This window comes from Poromitra crassiceps, assembly GCF_964638095.1.
Source record: "Poromitra crassiceps genome assembly, contig: HAP1_SCAFFOLD_919, whole genome shotgun sequence".
NCBI classification, from domain to species: domain Eukaryota; kingdom Metazoa; phylum Chordata; class Actinopteri; order Beryciformes; family Melamphaidae; genus Poromitra; species Poromitra crassiceps.
Genome location: NW_028151490.1, coordinates 1 through 24,265, shown reverse-complemented (window position 1 = coordinate 24,265; position 24,265 = coordinate 1). Strand labels below are relative to the sequence as shown.

Sequence of the window (24,265 nt, the reverse complement as noted above, 5' to 3'; positions counted from 1 at the left end):
GTAAATAAAGGTTACTGTTTAGATCACCTTTCTCATTCTAGTGTTGCTCATGAAGCAAGTTATTCACTAGTGACTTGTTGTTTAGACACATTTGTCATTCCTAAATGTCACCACAATTGCCATCGACTTAAAACCCTTTCTTGTCACTGAACGCAACATGCAAAATACCCGCTGAATAAGTGTCCAAATGTTCATGTAATTCTGGCCAATACTCCACTTCTGTTATAACGTTTCAGTCTGGAAGATATAATCTTTAGGACTAAAAGGCTAAATGAATAGCTTAGAAAATGAATAGCCCCGGGGGCCCATGGTACTATTAATCTGGCCCTGGATATATGGGAGTAATAGCAGGTATCACTGTCCCTGATTCCTGAGGGTAAATTGAGTAATGCTGCAGAGAAGAGGAGAAGACACTGAATAATGACATCACAACAGTATAATCCTAATGTTAATTTAAAATTAAATATTCCTCTAAATATGGCTAAAAGTCCAAAAAGGGTGGGAGAGAGAATGAGGATTCCAACACAGCAGTGGGAGCAAGTGGTGACATGGTGAGTGAGAAAAGGTGACTGAATAATGACACAACAGTCTAATCTTAATGTTAATATTCCTCTAATCTGGCGACAAAGTGGCCAAAAAAAATTGCCGCCCTGTGGGCGCTGGCAGCCGTCCCCCCCAATGTTGAATCGGTGGCTACGGCCTTGCAGCACCCCCTACCTAAAAGTACTTCCAGCGCCACATTGCCCAGGCCTGGCGTCTCTGGTCTGTGCCTGGCAGAGACACCAGCGGCTGGAAGAGGAGAGGTGCATGCGGAGGAGGAGAGCTGGCCTGGTGGACGTCCTGTGTGCCGGATGCGTTCAGCAAACTCTTCGTCAATTGCAGCCTGCAGGGCGCTGCTATGGATGCAGGACGCCTTTCCTCTGACCGCTAGCAGCTTGGAAAACGAGAACCAAAAGCTAAGCTAAGCTCAACTCTCCACTGCTGCTGTCACAAGGAAAGACAAGACGCGACTTGATGTGGTTTAGACCCCAGAGGCTAATGAGAGACTTGCCGACCCAGCCAGCACCAGAGGCTCGGTGTAATTCAGCCAAATGTATGGGAATGTGCACACACACAGATGCATGTTCCTGTATGAAACCATGGCAACCTGAGAGCTGGGGGAGGGGGGGGGGGGAGTTACTGTATGAAACCATGGCAACCTGAGAGCTGGGGGGGGGGGGGGGGAGTTACTGTATGAAACCATGGCAACCTGAGAGCTGGGGGAGGGGGGGGGGGAGTTACTGTATGAAACCATGGCAACCTGAGAGCTGGGGGGGGGGGGGGGGAGTTACTGTATGAAACCATGGCAACCTGAGAGCTGGGGGGGGGGGAGTGAGAGAGAGAGTGAGAGAGTGAGAGAGAGAGAGTGAGAGAGAGAGTGAGAGAGCGAGAGAGTGAGAGAGATTAGGAAGTGCTGAGTCATTGTAATCATGGCCAGCCTTACATCTTGTACTGACCCCAGACACCATGACACTTGACAGTGTCATGTACTGTATGTGTTTGAGCAGCCGCGCTGCAACTATTAGTAAAGCAGCTACGAGCAAGATTTTCCATTGTTATTAAACAGTCTAAATGTAATATCCATGCATCACATCTTAGCTGTAATAGTAGAGACGATACCAACGTAACAATTCTATGTAACAAGTGCAATCAGTCACATGCCTGCAATTCAATCAACAGAGCAAACGTCTTGGCTCAGCAGCGACACACACACACAGGTTTGCTCACTGCTACAGGAACGATCAAACACGTTCACCAACAAGGACATCAAATGCACACCTCTCAATGCTCAACTCAAGTCCAACTCTGCTTTGAAAAATCCAAGAATAACATACAATCAACTCACTACATGAGGCAAACACACATTTGAGACTTGGACCAACGTTTAGGTATCAATACAATGACACTGGCCGAACAAAGGCCACTCACCTCTCTCTGCAGGCAGCCATGCCGTGTGCTGACTGAGGAAGTGGTGTAAAACCGTGCCACGCCACAGGGCGGCGCCAGAGCCACAGCACAACGTCACACAACAGCGTGTGTCAGATCAAATGTAATTCGGGCCAGCCAGCCTTGTGTCTGGTACTGACACCTGACACCTGACACCAGACTTGAGACTTGACTTGGACTTGTGACCAAAGACTTGAGACTTGACTTGGACTTGCCCCTCAAAGACTTGAGACTTGACTTGGACTTAAAGACTTGAGTACAAGTACTGACACCTGACACTTGACTTGAGAGGGAGGCTGAGTGAGTGAGTGAGTGAGTGAGTGAGTGTGTGTGTGTGTGTGTGTGTGTGGGGGGGGGGGGGGGGGCGAGTCAACAGTCAGCAGTCAACACTCTCATCCCCCATACTTGAAATAGCCATGGTTTTTTTACAAGGACATGTAATATATGGTGCCATGCTGCCACCTTCGGTGCACAAAAAGAACTGCAGTCACATTCCACAAATTCCACAAACACTAATGAATGGCTTTTGCCTATTAACATAGCGAACTGACACAACGTGGTGATGCTATTTAACATGCTATTTGACATGCCTGTACAGTGGGAGCAGGTCAGCACTACTGCGAGACCATCGGCAACTTGCTCCCACTTTGTTGAAAAGACAGAAAAGCTCCACATTAACAAGCTAGTCGCACCGCAGGTCGCAGCTGCATTCCAATGCGTGCCTTTTCATCACGTTTCAATCAGCAGTACTGCATTTGAGCCAACCATCAGCTAACCAAAGTGTTGCTCTACCAGAGTGACAGCAAGACACAACACATGTGATGCTGAGGACTTTTCCACACTGTGTGACCACTTCAATGAGAGTTTGGACAGCTTTGACACAGAGCAAGGAGCACACAACTTACCCACAGTTGGCTGTAGTCTTTCTGTGGGATTGGCAATGACGCTGAGCAAACAAATGCCACTCCCCTCCTCCTCTCTGCAGGCCACATGTGCAGATTGAGGAAGTGGTGTAAAACCCCGGCACGCCACAGGGCGGCGCCAGAGCCACAGCGCAACGTCACACAACAGCGAGCCAGAGGCAGAGCCAGAGCCAGTCAGATCAAAACAACTCTTACATTGTACACCTGACACCAGACACCAGTCACCATTGCATCTTGTACTGACACTGCCACTGCCACTGACACCTGACACTGACACTGACGCACGCACGCTAATGTTCAGGGCTCAGTGGGCACCTACACTTGTGTCACAGGTGGTGTATCACTCATGGTCTCACTCTCATTTGCATACTGTGTGTGTTTTCAGCAGCATCCAGCTCTTGTCTGTTCAAAACCACCTGCAAAAAGTCTACTGGAAGCAGCAATCACTGACATTTGACTCCATCAATGGAGCGAGAGAGCAACTCTGAGCAGGAGTGTTGCATTCTGGGGAGAGGCAATGAGATCACTAGATGCTTCCTGACTATACTGATTCTACTGACTGACAACCATCGTTCATGAGAAAAACATCAATGCTTTAAAGTCCAGTTGAAATAAATTACTACATAGGGATGGTTGCTTCACTTGTTCCCTTTCTTTCCCAGAATCCTGGCTACTTTGACTTATCTGCAAGCGATATGTCAGTGTGGCATGTTCCCAACAACAGCCCACTGAAGAACTGGAGAAGCACAGCCATCCTACGATACCACACAGCCAGACGCATCTTATACGCATATGGGGGGAACCTCTTTGGACTCTTTACAGTAAGATCTACTGTGCCTTAATACATTCTGCACTTGGGTTATGTATGTAACCAGTAGCCTACAAGAAAGATGTTCCTTTCCAAATGTATCCCTGCTCATTCCCTGTTCCTTAAAGGATGAACTGTTGAGTTGACTTGCAAGGCTTGAGCTTAGCAGGGAGTGAACAGGGATTTGAATCAGGGAGACATTTCATTCACACCAATCAGAATGACTCACATGAAACATTTGATCATGTGACTCTTGTTCATTTGCATTTCACCTCAGACCAGACAGGACACTGCTTTCAAGTCTGAAATTGACCTAGAATTGGTAGGAAGATGAACACTTCAGCTTTTCACCAACTGGAGCGCTGCTAGATAGATGATGTCACTAGGTTGACTGTACAGTAGAGTACAGTAAAGTAGAGTATAGTACAGTACATAGAGTACAGTATTTTTACAGCACTTAACTGGTAAAAGCACTACATTTAAAATGTTATTTGCAGTACTATTAGTTTAATGATTGAATGTGTAATGTTTCACTGTGTTTTGCTGTAGGAAAATATCACTAACATTTCATTTTTGCAATTTTAAGCGTTACCCAGTGAGGTACAATGAAGGGAGTCCAGGCAGTTATGCATCATCCTTCCCTATCATATATGATCATGGAGATGGAGAGACTGTTGACATGTTTTATGGAGCCATTACGAGACGTAAGACGAGACGTGAGCTCAAATGAGCATGTTGTGTGTACTAGCAGATAGTCTATGTGCTGCTCTTGTCTTCTGCTGTGATCTTGGTACAATATAGAGCAGCGTTTCTCAACTGGTGGGTCGGGCCGTTTTGATTGGGTCGCGGACATTGGCCAACAAAAAAAAAAAAAATCTTCTTTTTTTTCATATTTCATTTGAGTTAAATTCAGATTATTGAAACTGGATTAGCCTGACCAGTTTTACTTGTTTAACAAGCTGAAGCATATGCTCTGCCTGTAATTCAAGAGAAGTCTGCATTTTCATTTCATATTTAATTTTAGTTCAATTCAGATGATTGAAACTGGATTAGCATGGCCCCAGTTTAATTAAAAGTTATGACCAGTTTAACTAAAAAGCATATAGCCTGCCTGTGATTCCTTTTTATTTCATATTAGTTAAATTCAGACTATTGAAACTGGATTAGCATGACCAGGTTAACTTGTTTTATTATTATTATTATTATTATTATTATTATTATTATTATTATTAACTTGTTTAAAAACATATAGGCATGTAATTCAAGATAAGTCTGCCTTTTATTTCATAGAGTTCAAATAAGACTTTCTGAGCATGACCAGTTTGACTTGTAAAAAACATATAGGCTTGTAATTCAAGTCTGCCTTATTTCAATTGGTTTTTAGCCGTAGTTGCACTTCTGTTGCACTTTTTTGTTCATTTGAGGTTTATAACAGTGCATGAAGGCATTGTGTATTAAATTAATGCGCTATTTTTTGTGCAATCAATTTGAGTGGTTTAAAAAAAAATCTGAAATTTGGGTCGAGACTTCATGACAAGGAGAATAGTGGGTCCTGATGCGACAACAGTTGAGAACCACTGATATAGAGTGTACTAATGCACAGTATGTGCAGGTTTCTGTGCTCATGTGATCTGTCCAGTGAAAGCTCTTTGCATCTATCTAGCTTCAATCATCTTTATTTACACTAACTTTACACATGCAGACCCTAGACTGATTGATCGATCAATCAATCTATATCTATCTATCTATCTATCTATCTATTTATTTATTTATTTATTTATTGCTTCTCCATCAGGTCAGTTTGCCGCAGGCTACATCACCTTCAGAGCTATCAACGGTGAGCGTGCGGCCACTGCCATCTGCTCTGGGACCAAACCATCAGGAGTCGATATTGAACATGTGAGAGTTGATTTTAGTGACTACTTTGACACAGTACGTCAGTAATGGCAGATATTACAACAAAGAAGTATTCCAGGGTTAGGTTACTGCAGAACTAATGTAAGACAGAGGAAAGTCTTCATAAGTATCACAAGTATATAACAACACAAGTCTCTATGTGTTTTTATTTTTTTTACTCTTTTTTTTTTTAAATACAGTTCTGTATTGGTGGAGGAGGACACTTCCCTGACAATCCACCAAGCCAATGTGGAGACTTCACTGGCTTTGACTGGAGTGAATATTGGAGTGCATCCAGCGAAATTACTGAGGCAGCTGTACTGCTCTTCTATCGCTGATGTTGACTCATCTTCTTTGCATCTCTGAGCTGGGCCCATCTGTATCACCATGCAATATGGCCAGGTTTACATCTGTCTTAGTTTCTAAGTTGGAATGATAACTCCAGACAACACTGATATCATCTACAATAATAGTATCATATTACAATCACAATCCTAATATTATTAGGATTGTGTGCACTGTACAGTAAGCTATAGTTTACTATAGGCTTTACATTATCAACGTGATTCTATCTTCTATCTTCCTGCACTTTATTAAAATGTGCCAGTCCGTTATATCATTCACTCATTGATATACACGCCCCCTTCATTCCTTGTCCAATCACTGTCTCCCACGGTTTCCCTCTCTCTGGACTATACCCAATCAGCTAATTTCCCTCGTTTTTCTGCTGGCCAATCAACTGAATGAGTTGTATAAAAGTTCCCATGTATCTCGCTGTGTTGTAACTCACCTATGTGCTGTCACTTCTCAGTTGCTGAAACCTTGTTGAAAGCAATGTTTCGCCCCACCTCCTCCCCTGATCACCACCAACGTCATGGCTCCTGATGAATTCCCTATGGGGGGAATTCTCTATCCTATAAATCACTGCCGTCCTCCGCACATCTCAGAAGGAACCGTCATCATATCATGGAGTAATAGGCCAAATCAAATTACTATCAATAAAGTTTATTTGTACCTTCTCTCTAGTCTCTCATTATTGAAAATGGGTGAATTGGGTGGGAAGTGAAAAAGGTGAATTTGTTTCCGATGATTGCTCTGCGTGTTTTTGTATGGGCCAAAGAAGAATGCCTCCTACTAAACACATTCAAGAATGGTTTCATGGGCAGAAAGTTGAAGTCCAACTCCTTCCATGGCCTCCCAAATCACTAGATCACTAATCCTTGTTGGCACTTTCTAGAAAGAAGGAATAAAGCTTCCACCTCAAACAACTGGAGACTTTACAGTCCAACATCAGTCTAATATCCCACCACACAGAGATTTTTAGTAGGGAAAAAAAGCATGCTGTTTTTTTTTTTTTTTACATCTCTTGCCACCAGGGGGTGCTGCAGCACCTACCGCACCCAGCTTCCCGCGCCCTTGGGCTAGCTATAATATTAATAACACAAGAGATTATGTTTAAAAAATTGTCCCTGTATTTTCCTATTGTCTATTATTGTCTATTGTCTATTATTGTACTGTATTATTGCTCTTCTGTGAACAGGGCACAAGATGTTTTTCCTCTGTAAATAAAGGTTACTGTTTAGATCACCTTTCTCATTCTAGTGTTGCTCATGAAGCAAGTTATTCACTAGTGACTTGTTGTTTAGACACATTTGTCATTCCTAAATGTCACCACAATTGCCATCGACTTAAAACCCTTTCTTGTCACTGAACGCAACATGCAAAATACCCGCTGAATAAGTGTCCAAATGTTCATGTAATTCTGGCCAATACTCCACTTCTGTTATAACGTTTCAGTCTGGAAGATATAATCTTTAGGACTAAAAGGCTAAATGAATAGCTTAGAAAATGAATAGCCCCGGGGGCCCATGGTACTATTAATCTGGCCCTGGATATATGGGAGTAATAGCAGGTAGGCTATCACTGTCCCTGATTCCTGAGGGTAAATTGAGTAATGCTGCAGAGAAGAGGAGAAGACACAGAATAATGACATCACAACAGTATAATCCTAATGTTAATTTAAAATTAAATATTCCTCTAAATATGGCTAAAAGTCCAAAAAGGGTGGGAGAGAGAATGAGGATTCCAACACAGCAGTGGGAGCAAGTGGTGACATGGAGGTGAGTGAGAAAAGGTGACTGAATAATGACACAACAGTCTAATCTTAATGTTAATATTCCTCTAATCTGGCGACAAAGTGGCCAAAAAAATTTGCTGCCCTGTGGGCACTGGCAGCCGTCCCCCCCAATGTTGAATCGGTGGCTACGGCCTTGCAGCACCCCCTACCTAAAAGTACTTCCAGCGCCACTGATAATTGCCCATGCCTGGCGTCTCTGGTCTGTGCCTGGCAGAGACACCAGCGGCTGGAACAGGAGAGGTGCATGCGGAGGAGGAGGAGAGCTGGCCTGGTGGACGTCCTGTGTGCCGGATGCGTTCAGCAAAAACTCTTCGTCAATTGCAGCCTGCAGGGCGCTGCTATGGATGCAGGACGCCTTTCCTCTGACCGCTAGCAGCGTTGGAAAACGAGAACCAAAAGCTAAGCTAAGCTCAACTCTCCACTGCTGCTGTCACAAGGAAAGACAAGACGCGACTTGATGTGGTTTAGACCCCAGAGGCTAATGAGAGACTTGCTGACCCAGCCAGCACCAGAGGCTCGGTGTAATTCAGCCAAATGTATGGGAATGTGCACACACACAGATGCATGTTCCTGTATGAAACCATGGCAACCTGAGAGCTGGGGGAGGGGGGGGGGGGGAGTTACTGTATGAAACCATGGCAACCTGAGAGCTGTTGGTGGGGGGGGGGGGGGCTGGGAGTTACTGTATGAAACCATGGCAACCTGAGAGCTGGGGGGGGGGGGGGGGGGAGTTACTGTATGAAACCATGGCAACCTGAGAGCTGTTGGTGGGGGGGGGGGGGCTGGGAGTTACTGTATGAAACCATGGCAACCTGAGAGCTGGGGGGGGGGGGGGGGGGGGGGGGGGGCTGGGAGTTACTGTATGAAACCATGGCAACCTGAGAGCTGGGGGGGGGGAGTTACTGTATGAAACCATGGCAACCTGAGAGCTGGGGGGGGGGGAGTTACTGTATGAAACCATGGCAACCTGAGAGCTGGGGGGGGGGGGAGTGAGAGAGAGAGTGAGAGAGTGAGAGAGAGAGAGTGGGAGAGAGAGAGAGAGAGAGAGTGAGAGAGCGAGAGAGTGAGAGAGATTAGGAAGTGCTGAGTCATTGTAATCATGGCCAGCCTTACATCTTGTACTGACCCCTGACCCCAGACACCATGACACTTGACAGTGTCATGTACTGTATGTGTTTGAGCAGCCGCGCTGCAACTATTAGTAAAGCAGCTACGAGCAAGATTTTCCATTGTTATTAAACAGTCTAAATGTAATATCCATGCATCACATCTTAGCTGTAATAGTAGACGATACCAACGTAACAATTCTATGTAACAAGTGCAATCAGTCACATGCCTGCAATTCAATCAACAGAGCAAACGTCTTGGCTCAGCAGCGACACACACACACAGGTTTGCTCACTGCTACAGGAACGATCAAACACGTTCACCAACAAGGACATCAAATGCACACCTCTCAATGCTCAACTCAAGTCCAACTCTGCTTTGAAAAATCCAAGAATAACATACAATCAACTCACTACATGAGGCAAACACACATTTGAGACTTGGACCAACGTTTAGGTATCAATACAATGACACTGGCCGAACAAAGGCCACTCACCTCTCTCTGCAGGCAGCCATGCCGTGTGCTGACTGAGGAAGTGGTGTAAAACCGTGCCACGCCACAGGGCGGCGCCAGAGCCACAGCACAACGTCACACAACAGCGTGTGTCAGATCAAATGTAATTCGGGCCAGCCAGCCTTGTGTCTGGTACTGACACCTGACACCTGACACCAGACTTGAGACTTGACTTGGACTTGTGACCAAAGACTTGAGACTTGACTTGGACTTGCCCCTCAAAGACTTGAGACTTGACTTGGACTTAAAGACTTGAGTACAAGTACTGACACCTGACACTTGACTTGAGAGGGAGGCTGAGTGAGTGAGTGAGTGAGTGAGTGAGTGAGTGAGTGAGTGAGTGAGTGTGTGTGTGTGTGTGTGTGTGTGGGGGGGGGGGGGGGGGGGGGGGGGGCGAGTCAACAGTCAGCAGTCAACACTCTCATCCCCCATACTTGAAATAGCCATGGTTTTTTTACAAGGACATGTAATATATGGTGCCATGCTGCCACCTTCGGTGCACAAAAAGAACTGCAGTCACATTCCACAAATTCCACAAACACTAATGAATGGCTTTTGCCTATTAACATAGCGAACTGACACAACGTGGTGATGCTATTTAACATGCTATTTGACATGCCTGTACAGTGGGAGCAGGTCAGCACTACTGCGAGACCATCGGCAACTTGCTCCCACTTTGTTGAAAAGACAGAAAAGCTCCACATTAACAAGCTAGTCGCACCGCAGGTCGCAGCTGCATTCCAATGCGTGCCTTTTCATCACGTTTCAATCAGCAGTACTGCATTTGAGCCAACCATCAGCTAACCAAAGTGTTGCTCTACCAGAGTGACAGCAAGACACAACACATGTGATGCTGAGGACTTTTCCACACTGTGTGACCACTTCAATGAGAGTTTGGACAGCTTTGACACAGAGCAAGGAGCACACAACTTACCCACAGTTGGCTGTAGTCTTTCTGTGGGATTGGCAATGACGCTGAGCAAACAAATGCCACTCCCCTCCTCCTCTCTGCAGGCCACATGTGCAGATTGAGGAAGTGGTGTAAAACCCCGGCACGCCACAGGGCGGCGCCAGAGCCACAGCGCAACGTCACACAACAGCGAGCCAGAGGCAGAGCCAGAGCCAGTCAGATCAAAACAACTCTTACATTGTACACCTGACACCAGACACCAGTCACCATTGCATCTTGTACTGACACTGCCACTGCCACTGACACCTGACACTGACACTGACGCACGCACGCTAATGTTCAGGGCTCAGTGGGCACCTACACTTGTGTCACAGGTGGTGTATCACTCATGGTCTCACTCTCATTTGCATACTGTGTGTGTTTTCAGCAGCATCCAGCTCTTGTCTGTTCAAAACCACCTGCAAAAAGTCTACTGGAAGCAGCAATCACTGACATTTGACTCCATCAATGGAGCGAGAGAGCAACTCTGAGCAGGAGTGTTGCATTCTGGGGAGAGGCAATGAGATCACTAGATGCTTCCTGACTATACTGATTCTACTGACTGACAACCATCGTTCATGAGAAAAACATCAATGCTTTAAAGTCCAGTTGAAATAAATTACTACATAGGGATGGTTGCTTCACTTGTTCCCTTTCTTTCCCAGAATCCTGGCTACTTTGACTTATCTGCAAGCGATATGTCAGTGTGGCATGTTCCCAACAACAGCCCACTGAAGAACTGGAGAAGCACAGCCATCCTACGATACCACACAGCCAGACGCATCTTATACGCATATGGGGGGAACCTCTTTGGACTCTTTACAGTAAGATCTACTGTGCCTTAATACATTCTGCACTTGGGTTATGTATGTAACCAGTAGCCTACAAGAAAGATGTTCCTTTCCAAATGTATCCCTGCTCATTCCCTGTTCCTTAAAGGATGAACTGTTGAGTTGACTTGCAAGGCTTGAGCTTAGCAGGGAGTGAACAGGGATTTGAATCAGGGAGACATTTCATTCACACCAATCAGAATGACTCACATGAAACATTTGATCATGTGACTCTTGTTCATTTGCATTTCACCTCAGACCAGACAGGACACTGCTTTCAAGTCTGAAATTGACCTAGAATTGGTAGGAAGATGAACACTTCAGCTTTTCACCAACTGGAGCGCTGCTAGATAGATGATGTCACTAGGTTGACTGTACAGTAGAGTACAGTAAAGTAGAGTATAGTACAGTACATAGAGTACAGTATTTTTACAGCACTTAACTGGTAAAAGCACTACATTTAAAATGTTATTTGCAGTACTATTAGTTTAATGATTGAATGTGTAATGTTTCACTGTGTTTTGCTGTAGGAAAATATCACTAACATTTCATTTTTGCAATTTTAAGCGTTACCCAGTGAGGTACAATGAAGGGAGTCCAGGCAGTTATGCATCATCCTTCCCTATCATATATGATCATGGAGATGGAGAGACTGTTGACATGTTTTATGGAGCCATTACGAGACGTAAGACGAGACGTGAGCTCAAATGAGCATGTTGTGTGTACTAGCAGATAGTCTATGTGCTGCTCTTGTCTTCTGCTGTGATCTTGGTACAATATAGAGCAGCGTTTCTCAACTGGTGGGTCGGGCCGTTTTGATTGGGTCGCGGACATTGGCCAACAAAAAAAAAAAAAATCTTCTTTTTTTTCATATTTCATTTGAGTTAAATTCAGATTATTGAAACTGGATTAGCCTGACCAGTTTTACTTGTTTAACAAGCTGAAGCATATGCTCTGCCTGTAATTCAAGAGAAGTCTGCATTTTCATTTCATATTTAATTTTAGTTCAATTCAGATGATTGAAACTGGATTAGCATGGCCCCAGTTTAATTAAAAGTTATGACCAGTTTAACTAAAAAGCATATAGCCTGCCTGTGATTCCTTTTTATTTCATATTAGTTAAATTCAGACTATTGAAACTGGATTAGCATGACCAGGTTAACTTGTTTTATTATTATTATTATTATTATTATTATTATTATTATTATTATTAACTTGTTTAAAAACATATAGGCATGTAATTCAAGATAAGTCTGCCTTTTATTTCATAGAGTTCAAATAAGACTTTCTGAGCATGACCAGTTTGACTTGTAAAAAACATATAGGCTTGTAATTCAAGTCTGCCTTATTTCAATTGGTTTTTAGCCGTAGTTGCACTTCTGTTGCACTTTTTTGTTCATTTGAGGTTTATAACAGTGCATGAAGGCATTGTGTATTAAATTAATGCGCTATTTTTTGTGCAATCAATTTGAGTGGTTTAAAAAAAAATCTGAAATTTGGGTCGAGACTTCATGACAAGGAGAATAGTGGGTCCTGATGCGACAACAGTTGAGAACCACTGATATAGAGTGTACTAATGCACAGTATGTGCAGGTTTCTGTGCTCATGTGATCTGTCCAGTGAAAGCTCTTTGCATCTATCTAGCTTCAATCATCTTTATTTACACTAACTTTACACATGCAGACCCTAGACTGATTGATCGATCAATCAATCTATATCTATCTATCTATCTATCTATCTATTTATTTATTTATTTATTTATTGCTTCTCCATCAGGTCAGTTTGCCGCAGGCTACATCACCTTCAGAGCTATCAACGGTGAGCGTGCGGCCACTGCCATCTGCTCTGGGACCAAACCATCAGGAGTCGATATTGAACATGTGAGAGTTGATTTTAGTGACTACTTTGACACAGTACGTCAGTAATGGCAGATATTACAACAAAGAAGTATTCCAGGGTTAGGTTACTGCAGAACTAATGTAAGACAGAGGAAAGTCTTCATAAGTATCACAAGTATATAACAACACAAGTCTCTATGTGTTTTTATTTTTTTTACTCTTTTTTTTTTTAAATACAGTTCTGTATTGGTGGAGGAGGACACTTCCCTGACAATCCACCAAGCCAATGTGGAGACTTCACTGGCTTTGACTGGAGTGAATATTGGAGTGCATCCAGCGAAATTACTGAGGCAGCTGTACTGCTCTTCTATCGCTGATGTTGACTCATCTTCTTTGCATCTCTGAGCTGGGCCCATCTGTATCACCATGCAATATGGCCAGGTTTACATCTGTCTTAGTTTCTAAGTTGGAATGATAACTCCAGACAACACTGATATCATCTACAATAATAGTATCATATTACAATCACAATCCTAATATTATTAGGATTGTGTGCACTGTACAGTAAGCTATAGTTTACTATAGGCTTTACATTATCAACGTGATTCTATCTTCTATCTTCCTGCACTTTATTAAAATGTGCCAGTCCGTTATATCATTCACTCATTGATATACACGCCCCCTTCATTCCTTGTCCAATCACTGTCTCCCACGGTTTCCCTCTCTCTGGACTATACCCAATCAGCTAATTTCCCTCGTTTTTCTGCTGGCCAATCAACTGAATGAGTTGTATAAAAGTTCCCATGTATCTCGCTGTGTTGTAACTCACCTATGTGCTGTCACTTCTCAGTTGCTGAAACCTTGTTGAAAGCAATGTTTCGCCCCACCTCCTCCCCTGATCACCACCAACGTCATGGCTCCTGATGAATTCCCTATGGGGGGAATTCTCTATCCTATAAATCACTGCCGTCCTCCGCACATCTCAGAAGGAACCGTCATCATATCATGGAGTAATAGGCCAAATCAAATTACTATCAATAAAGTTTATTTGTACCTTCTCTCTAGTCTCTCATTATTGAAAATGGGTGAATTGGGTGGGAAGTGAAAAAGGTGAATTTGTTTCCGATGATTGCTCTGCGTGTTTTTGTATGGGCCAAAGAAGAATGCCTCCTACTAAACACATTCAAGAATGGTTTCATGGGCAGAAAGTTGAAGTCCAACTCCTTCCATGGCCTCCCAAATCACTAGATCACTAATCCTTGTTGGCACTTTCTAGAAAGAAGGAATAAAGCTTCCACCTCAAACAACTGGAGACTTTACAGTCCAACATCAGTCTAATATCCCACCACACAGAGATTTTTAGTAGGGAAAAAAAGCATGCTGTTTTTTTTTTTTTTTACATCTCTTGCCACCAGGGGGTGCTGCAGCACCTACCGCACCCAGCTTCCCGCGCCCTTGGGCTAGCTATAATATTAATAACACAAGAGATTATGTTTAAAAAATTGTCCCTGTATTTTCCTATTGTCTATTATTGTCTATTGTCTATTATTGTACTGTATTATTGCTCTTCTGTGAACAGGGCACAAGATGTTTTTCCTCTGTAAATAAAGGTTACTGTTTAGATCACCTTTCTCATTCTAGTGTTGCTCATGAAGCAAGTTATTCACTAGTGACTTGTTGTTTAGACACATTTGTCATTCCTAAATGTCACCACAATTGCCATCGACTTAAAACCCTTTCTTGTCACTGAACGCAACATGCAAAATACCCGCTGAATAAGTGTCCAAATGTTCATGTAATTCTGGCCAATACTCCACTTCTGTTATAACGTTTCAGTCTGGAAGATATAATCTTTAGGACTAAAAGGCTAAATGAATAGCTTAGAAAATGAATAGCCCCGGGGGCCCATGGTACTATTAATCTGGCCCTGGATATATGGGAGTAATAGCAGGTAGGCTATCACTGTCCCTGATTCCTGAGGGTAAATTGAGTAATGCTGCAGAGAAGAGGAGAAGACACAGAATAATGACATCACAACAGTATAATCCTAATGTTAATTTAAAATTAAATATTCCTCTAAATATGGCTAAAAGTCCAAAAAGGGTGGGAGAGAGAATGAGGATTCCAACACAGCAGTGGGAGCAAGTGGTGACATGGAGGTGAGTGAGAAAAGGTGACTGAATAATGACACAACAGTCTAATCTTAATGTTAATATTCCTCTAATCTGGCGACAAAGTGGCCAAAAAAATTTGCTGCCCTGTGGGCACTGGCAGCCGTCCCCCCCAATGTTGAATCGGTGGCTACGGCCTTGCAGCACCCCCTACCTAAAAGTACTTCCAGCGCCACTGATAATTGCCCATGCCTGGCGTCTCTGGTCTGTGCCTGGCAGAGACACCAGCGGCTGGAACAGGAGAGGTGCATGCGGAGGAGGAGGAGAGCTGGCCTGGTGGACGTCCTGTGTGCCGGATGCGTTCAGCAAAAACTCTTCGTCAATTGCAGCCTGCAGGGCGCTGCTATGGATGCAGGACGCCTTTCCTCTGACCGCTAGCAGCGTTGGAAAACGAGAACCAAAAGCTAAGCTAAGCTCAACTCTCCACTGCTGCTGTCACAAGGAAAGACAAGACGCGACTTGATGTGGTTTAGACCCCAGAGGCTAATGAGAGACTTGCTGACCCAGCCAGCACCAGAGGCTCGGTGTAATTCAGCCAAATGTATGGGAATGTGCACACACACAGATGCATGTTCCTGTATGAAACCATGGCAACCTGAGAGCTGGGGGAGGGGGGGGGGGGGAGTTACTGTATGAAACCATGGCAACCTGAGAGCTGTTGGTGGGGGGGGGGGGGGCTGGGAGTTACTGTATGAAACCATGGCAACCTGAGAGCTGGGGGGGGGGGGGGGGGGAGTTACTGTATGAAACCATGGCAACCTGAGAGCTGTTGGTGGGGGGGGGGGGGCTGGGAGTTACTGTATGAAACCATGGCAACCTGAGAGCTGGGGGGGGGGGGGGGGGGGGGGGGGGGCTGGGAGTTACTGTATGAAACCATGGCAACCTGAGAGCTGGGGGGGGGGAGTTACTGTATGAAACCATGGCAACCTGAGAGCTGGGGGGGGGGGAGTTACTGTATGAAACCATGGCAACCTGAGAGCTGGGGGGGGGGGGAGTGAGAGAGAGAGTGAGAGAGTGAGAGAGAGAGAGTGGGAGAGAGAGAGAGAGAGAGAGTGAGAGAGCGAGAGAGTGAGAGAGATTAGGAAGTGCTGAGTCATTGTAATCATGGCCAGCCTTACATCTTGTACTGACCCCTGACCCCAGACACCATGACACTTGACAGTGTCATGTACTGTATGTGTTTGAGCAGCCGCGCTGCAACTATTAGTAAAGCAGCTACGAGCAAGATTTTCCATTGTTATTAAACAGTCTAAATGTAATATCCATGCATCACATCTTAGCTGTAATAGTAGACGATACCAACGTAACAATTCTATGTAACAAGTGCAATCAGTCACATCCTGCAATTCAATCAACAGAGCAAACGTCTTGGCTCAGCAGCGACACACACACACAGGTTTGCTCACTGCTACAGGAACGATCAAACACGTTCACCAACAAGGACATCAAATGCACACCTCTCAATGCTCAACTCAAGTCCAACTCTGCTTTGAAAAATCCAAGAATAACATACAATCAACTCACTACATGAGGCAAACACACATTTGAGACTTGGACCAACGTTTAGGTATCAATACAATGACACTGGCCGAACAAAGGCCACTCACCTCTCTCTGCAGGCAGCCATGCCGTGTGCTGACTGAGGAAGTGGTGTAAAACCGTGCCACGCCACAGGGCGGCGCCAGAGCCACAGCACAACGTCACACAACAGCGTGTGTCAGATCAAATGTAATTCGGGCCAGCCAGCCTTGTGTCTGGTACTGACACCTGACACCTGACACCAGACTTGAGACTTGACTTGGACTTGTGACCAAAGACTTGAGACTTGACTTGGACTTGCCCCTCAAAGACTTGAGACTTGACTTGGACTTAAAGACTTGAGTACAAGTACTGACACCTGACACTTGACTTGAGAGGGAGGCTGAGTGAGTGAGTGAGTGAGTGAGTGAGTGAGTGAGTGAGTGAGTGAGTGTGTGTGTGTGTGTGTGTGTGTGGGGGGGGGGGGGGGGGGGGGGGGGGCGAGTCAACAGTCAGCAGTCAACACTCTCATCCCCCATACTTGAAATAGCCATGGTTTTTTTACAAGGACATGTAATATATGGTGCCATGCTGCCACCTTCGGTGCACAAAAAGAACTGCAGTCACATTCCACAAATTCCACAAACACTAATGAATGGCTTTTGCCTATTAACATAGCGAACTGACACAACGTGGTGATGCTATTTAACATGCTATTTGACATGCCTGTACAGTGGGAGCAGGTCAGCACTACTGCGAGACCATCGGCAACTTGCTCCCACTTTGTTGAAAAGACAGAAAAGCTCCACATTAACAAGCTAGTCGCACCGCAGGTCGCAGCTGCATTCCAATGCGTGCCTTTTCATCACGTTTCAATCAGCAGTACTGCATTTGAGCCAACCATCAGCTAACCAAAGTGTTGCTCTACCAGAGTGACAGCAAGACACAACACATGTGATGCTGAGGACTTTTCCACACTGTGTGACCACTTCAATGAGAGTTTGGACAGCTTTGACACAGAGCAAGGAGCACACAACTTACCCACAGTTGGCTGTAGTCTTTCTGTGGGATTGGCAATGACGCTGAGCAAACAAATGCCACTCCCCTCCTCCTCTCTGCAGGCCACATGTGCAGATTGAGGAAGTGGTGTAAAACCCCGGCACGCCACAGGGCGGCGCCAGAGCCACAGCGCAACGTCACACAACAGCGAGCCAGAGGCAGAGCCAGAGCCAGTCAGATCAAAACAACTCTTACATTGTACACCTGACACCAGACACCAGTCACCATTGCATCTTGTACTGACACTGCCACTGCCACTGACACCTGACACTGACACTGACGCACGCACGCTAATGTTCAGGGCTCAGTGGGCACCTACACTTGTGTCACAGGTGGTGTATCACTCATGGTCTCACTCTCATTTGCATACTGTGTGTGTTTTCAGCAGCATCCAGCTCTTGTCTGTTCAAAACCACCTGCAAAAAGTCTACTGGAAGCAGCAATCACTGACATTTGACTCCATCAATGGAGCGAGAGAGCAACTCTGAGCAGGAGTGTTGCATTCTGGGGAGAGGCAATGAGATCACTAGATGCTTCCTGACTATACTGATTCTACTGACTGACAACCATCGTTCATGAGAAAAACATCAATGCTTTAAAGTCCAGTTGAAATAAATTACTACATAGGGATGGTTGCTTCACTTGTTCCCTTTCTTTCCCAGAATCCTGGCTACTTTGACTTATCTGCAAGCGATATGTCAGTGTGGCATGTTCCCAACAACAGCCCACTGAAGAACTGGAGAAGCACAGCCATCCTACGATACCACACAGCCAGACGCATCTTATACGCATATGGGGGGAACCTCTTTGGACTCTTTACAGTAAGATCTACTGTGCCTTAATACATTCTGCACTTGGGTTATGTATGTAACCAGTAGCCTACAAGAAAGATGTTCCTTTCCAAATGTATCCCTGCTCATTCCCTGTTCCTTAAAGGATGAACTGTTGAGTTGACTTGCAAGGCTTGAGCTTAGCAGGGAGTGAACAGGGATTTGAATCAGGGAGACATTTCATTCACACCAATCAGAATGACTCACATGAAACATTTGATCATGTGACTCTTGTTCATTTGCATTTCACCTCAGACCAGACAGGACACTGCTTTCAAGTCTGAAATTGACCTAGAATTGGTAGGAAGATGAACACTTCAGCTTTTCACCAACTGGAGCGCTGCTAGATAGATGATGTCACTAGGTTGACTGTACAGTAGAGTACAGTAAAGTAGAGTATAGTACAGTACATAGAGTACAGTATTTTTACAGCACTTAACTGGTAAAAGCACTACATTTAAAATGTTATTTGCAGTACTATTAGTTTAATGATTGAATGTGTAATGTTTCACTGTGTTTTGCTGTAGGAAAATATCACTAACATTTCATTTTTGCAATTTTAAGCGTTACCCAGTGAGGTACAATGAAGGGAGTCCAGGCAGTTATGCATCATCCTTCCCTATCATATATGATCATGGAGATGGAGAGACTGTTGACATGTTTTATGGAGCCATTACGAGACGTAAGACGAGACGTGAGCTCAAATGAGCATGTTGTGTGTACTAGCAGATAGTCTATGTGCTGCTCTTGTCTTCTGCTGTGATCTTGGTACAATATAGAGCAGCGTTTCTCAACTGGTGGGTCGGGCCGTTTTGATTGGGTCGCGGACATTGGCCAACAAAAAAAAAAAAAATCTTCTTTTTTTTCATATTTCATTTGAGTTAAATTCAGATTATTGAAACTGGATTAGCCTGACCAGTTTTACTTGTTTAACAAGCTGAAGCATATGCTCTGCCTGTAATTCAAGAGAAGTCTGCATTTTCATTTCATATTTAATTTTAGTTCAATTCAGATGATTGAAACTGGATTAGCATGGCCCCAGTTTAATTAAAAGTTATGACCAGTTTAACTAAAAAGCATATAGCCTGCCTGTGATTCCTTTTTATTTCATATTAGTTAAATTCAGACTATTGAAACTGGATTAGCATGACCAGGTTAACTTGTTTTATTATTATTATTATTATTATTATTATTATTATTATTATTATTAACTTGTTTAAAAACATATAGGCATGTAATTCAAGATAAGTCTGCCTTTTATTTCATAGAGTTCAAATAAGACTTTCTGAGCATGACCAGTTTGACTTGTAAAAAACATATAGGCTTGTAATTCAAGTCTGCCTTATTTCAATTGGTTTTTAGCCGTAGTTGCACTTCTGTTGCACTTTTTTGTTCATTTGAGGTTTATAACAGTGCATGAAGGCATTGTGTATTAAATTAATGCGCTATTTTTTGTGCAATCAATTTGAGTGGTTTAAAAAAAAATCTGAAATTTGGGTCGAGACTTCATGACAAGGAGAATAGTGGGTCCTGATGCGACAACAGTTGAGAACCACTGATATAGAGTGTACTAATGCACAGTATGTGCAGGTTTCTGTGCTCATGTGATCTGTCCAGTGAAAGCTCTTTGCATCTATCTAGCTTCAATCATCTTTATTTACACTAACTTTACACATGCAGACCCTAGACTGATTGATCGATCAATCAATCTATATCTATCTATCTATCTATCTATCTATTTATTTATTTATTTATTTATTGCTTCTCCATCAGGTCAGTTTGCCGCAGGCTACATCACCTTCAGAGCTATCAACGGTGAGCGTGCGGCCACTGCCATCTGCTCTGGGACCAAACCATCAGGAGTCGATATTGAACATGTGAGAGTTGATTTTAGTGACTACTTTGACACAGTACGTCAGTAATGGCAGATATTACAACAAAGAAGTATTCCAGGGTTAGGTTACTGCAGAACTAATGTAAGACAGAGGAAAGTCTTCATCAGTATCAAGTATAACAACACAAGTCTCTATGTGTTTTTATTTTTTTTACTCTTTTTTTTTTTAAATACAGTTCTGTATTGGTGGAGGAGGACACTTCCCTGACAATCCACCAAGCCAATGTGGAGACTTCACTGGCTTTGACTGGAGTGAATATTGGAGTGCATCCAGCGAAATTACTGAGGCAGCTGTACTGCTCTTCTATCGCTGATGTTGACTCATCTTCTTTGCATCTCTGAGCTGGGCCCATCTGTATCACCATGCAATATGGCCAGGTTTACATCTGTCTTAGTTTCTAAGTTGGAATGATAACTCCAGACAACACTGATATCATCTACAATAATAGTATCATATTACAATCACAATCCTAATATTATTAGGATTGTGTGCACTGTACAGTAAGCTATAGTTTACTATAGGCTTTACATTATCAACGTGATTCTATCTTCTATCTTCCTGCACTTTATTAAAATGTGCCAGTCCGTTATATCATTCACTCATTGATATACACGCCCCCTTCATTCCTTGTCCAATCACTGTCTCCCACGGTTTCCCTCTCTCTGGACTATACCCAATCAGCTAATTTCCCTCGTTTTTCTGCTGGCCAATCAACTGAATGAGTTGTATAAAAGTTCCCATGTATCTCGCTGTGTTGTAACTCACCTATGTGCTGTCACTTCTCAGTTGCTGAAACCTTGTTGAAAGCAATGTTTCGCCCCACCTCCTCCCCTGATCACCACCAACGTCATGGCTCCTGATGAATTCCCTATGGGGGGAATTCTCTATCCTATAAATCACTGCCGTCCTCCGCACATCTCAGAAGGAACCGTCATCATATCATGGAGTAATAGGCCAAATCAAATTACTATCAATAAAGTTTATTTGTACCTTCTCTCTAGTCTCTCATTATTGAAAATGGGTGAATTGGGTGGGAAGTGAAAAAGGTGAATTTGTTTCCGATGATTGCTCTGCGTGTTTTTGTATGGGCCAAAGAAGAATGCCTCCTACTAAACACATTCAAGAATGGTTTCATGGGCAGAAAGTTGAAGTCCAACTCCTTCCATGGCCTCCCAAATCACTAGATCACTAATCCTTGTTGGCACTTTCTAGAAAGAAGGAATAAAGCTTCCACCTCAAACAACTGGAGACTTTACAGTCCAACATCAGTCTAATATCCCACCACACAGAGATTTTTAGTAGGGAAAAAAAGCATGCTGTTTTTTTTTTTTTTTACATCTCTTGCCACCAGGGGGTGCTGCAGCACCTACCGCACCCAGCTTCCCGCGCCCTTGGGCTAGCTATAATATTAATAACACAAGAGATTATGTTTAAAAAATTGTCCCTGTATTTTCCTATTGTCTATTATTGTCTATTGTCTATTATTGTACTGTATTATTGCTCTTCTGTGAACAGGGCACAAGATGTTTTTCCTCTGTAAATAAAGGTTACTGTTTAGATCACCTTTCTCATTCTAGTGTTGCTCATGAAGCAAGTTATTCACTAGTGACTTGTTGTTTAGACACATTTGTCATTCCTAAATGTCACCACAATTGCCATCGACTTAAAACCCTTTCTTGTCACTGAACGCAACATGCAAAATACCCGCTGAATAAGTGTCCAAATGTTCATGTAATTCTGGCCAATACTCCACTTCTGTTATAACGTTTCAGTCTGGAAGATATAATCTTTAGGACTAAAAGGCTAAATGAATAGCTTAGAAAATGAATAGCCCCGGGGGCCCATGGTACTATTAATCTGGCCCTGGATATATGGGAGTAATAGCAGGTAGGCTATCACTGTCCCTGATTCCTGAGGGTAAATTGAGTAATGCTGCAGAGAAGAGGAGAAGACACAGAATAATGACATCACAACAGTATAATCCTAATGTTAATTTAAAATTAAATATTCCTCTAAATATGGCTAAAAGTCCAAAAAGGGTGGGAGAGAGAATGAGGATTCCAACACAGCAGTGGGAGCAAGTGGTGACATGGAGGTGAGTGAGAAAAGGTGACTGAATAATGACACAACAGTCTAATCTTAATGTTAATATTCCTCTAATCTGGCGACAAAGTGGCCAAAAAAATTTGCTGCCCTGTGGGCACTGGCAGCCGTCCCCCCCAATGTTGAATCGGTGGCTACGGCCTTGCAGCACCCCCTACCTAAAAGTACTTCCAGCGCCACTGATAATTGCCCATGCCTGGCGTCTCTGGTCTGTGCCTGGCAGAGACACCAGCGGCTGGAACAGGAGAGGTGCATGCGGAGGAGGAGGAGAGCTGGCCTGGTGGACGTCCTGTGTGCCGGATGCGTTCAGCAAAAACTCTTCGTCAATTGCAGCCTGCAGGGCGCTGCTATGGATGCAGGACGCCTTTCCTCTGACCGCTAGCAGCGTTGGAAAACGAGAACCAAAAGCTAAGCTAAGCTCAACTCTCCACTGCTGCTGTCACAAGGAAAGACAAGACGCGACTTGATGTGGTTTAGACCCCAGAGGCTAATGAGAGACTTGCTGACCCAGCCAGCACCAGAGGCTCGGTGTAATTCAGCCAAATGTATGGGAATGTGCACACACACAGATGCATGTTCCTGTATGAAACCATGGCAACCTGAGAGCTGGGGGAGGGGGGGGGGGGAGTTACTGTATGAAACCATGGCAACCTGAGAGCTGTTGGTGGGGGGGGGGGGGGCTGGGAGTTACTGTATGAAACCATGGCAACCTGAGAGCTGGGGGGGGGGGGGGGGGAGTTACTGTATGAAACCATGGCAACCTGAGAGCTGTTGGTGGGGGGGGGGGGGCTGGGAGTTACTGTATGAAACCATGGCAACCTGAGAGCTGGGGGGGGGGGGGGGGGGGGGGGGGGGGCTGGGAGTTACTGTATGAAACCATGGCAACCTGAGAGCTGGGGGGGGGGAGTTACTGTATGAAACCATGGCAACCTGAGAGCTGGGGGGGGGGGGAGTTACTGTATGAAACCATGGCAACCTGAGAGCTGGGGGGGGGGGGGAGTGAGAGAGAGAGTGAGAGAGTGAGAGAGAGAGAGTGGGAGAGAGAGAGAGAGAGAGAGTGAGAGAGCGAGAGAGTGAGAGAGATTAGGAAGTGCTGAGTCATTGTAATCATGGCCAGCCTTACATCTTGTACTGACCCCTGACCCCAGACACCATGACACTGACAGTGTCATGTACTGTATGTGTTTGAGCAGCCGCGCTGCAACTATTAGTAAAGCAGCTACGAGCAAGATTTTCCATTGTTATTAAACAGTCTAAATGTAATATCCATGCATCACATCTTAGCTGTAATAGTAGACGATACCAACGTAACAATTCTATGTAACAAGTGCAATCAGTCACATGCCTGCAATTCAATCAACAGAGCAAACGTCTTGGCTCAGCAGCGACACACACACACAGGTTTGCTCACTGCTACAGGAACGATCAAACACGTTCACCAACAAGGACATCAAATGCACACCTCTCAATGCTCAACTCAAGTCCAACTCTGCTTTGAAAAATCCAAGAATAACATACAATCAACTCACTACATGAGGCAAACACACATTTGAGACTTGGACCAACGTTTAGGTATCAATACAATGACACTGGCCGAACAAAGGCCACTCACCTCTCTCTGCAGGCAGCCATGCCGTGTGCTGACTGAGGAAGTGGTGTAAAACCGTGCCACGCCACAGGGCGGCGCCAGAGCCACAGCAC

At 44.3% G+C, this 24,265-nt stretch overlaps 3 long non-coding RNA genes across 3 annotated transcripts; all 3 read left to right on the top strand.

Annotated features, from left to right (window-relative positions):
* The first annotated feature begins 3,575 nt into the window (after positions 1 to 3,575).
* LOC310771637 lies at positions 3,576 to 6,958 on the top strand. The gene is made up of 4 exons (XR_014552453.1): positions 3,576 to 3,730; positions 4,304 to 4,421; positions 5,513 to 5,616; positions 5,814 to 6,958. It is a non-coding gene; the product is annotated as an uncharacterized lncRNA (long non-coding RNA).
* A 4,031-nt stretch (positions 6,959 to 10,989) lies between these two features.
* On the top strand, positions 10,990 to 14,372 carry LOC310771633. Its single transcript, XR_014552450.1, has 4 exons — positions 10,990 to 11,144; positions 11,718 to 11,835; positions 12,927 to 13,030; positions 13,228 to 14,372. It is a non-coding gene; the product is annotated as an uncharacterized lncRNA (long non-coding RNA).
* A 4,030-nt stretch (positions 14,373 to 18,402) lies between these two features.
* On the top strand, positions 18,403 to 21,781 carry LOC310771639. Its single transcript, XR_014552454.1, has 4 exons — positions 18,403 to 18,557; positions 19,131 to 19,248; positions 20,340 to 20,443; positions 20,637 to 21,781. It is a non-coding gene; the product is annotated as an uncharacterized lncRNA (long non-coding RNA).
* The last annotated feature ends 2,484 nt before the right edge of the window (positions 21,782 to 24,265 follow it).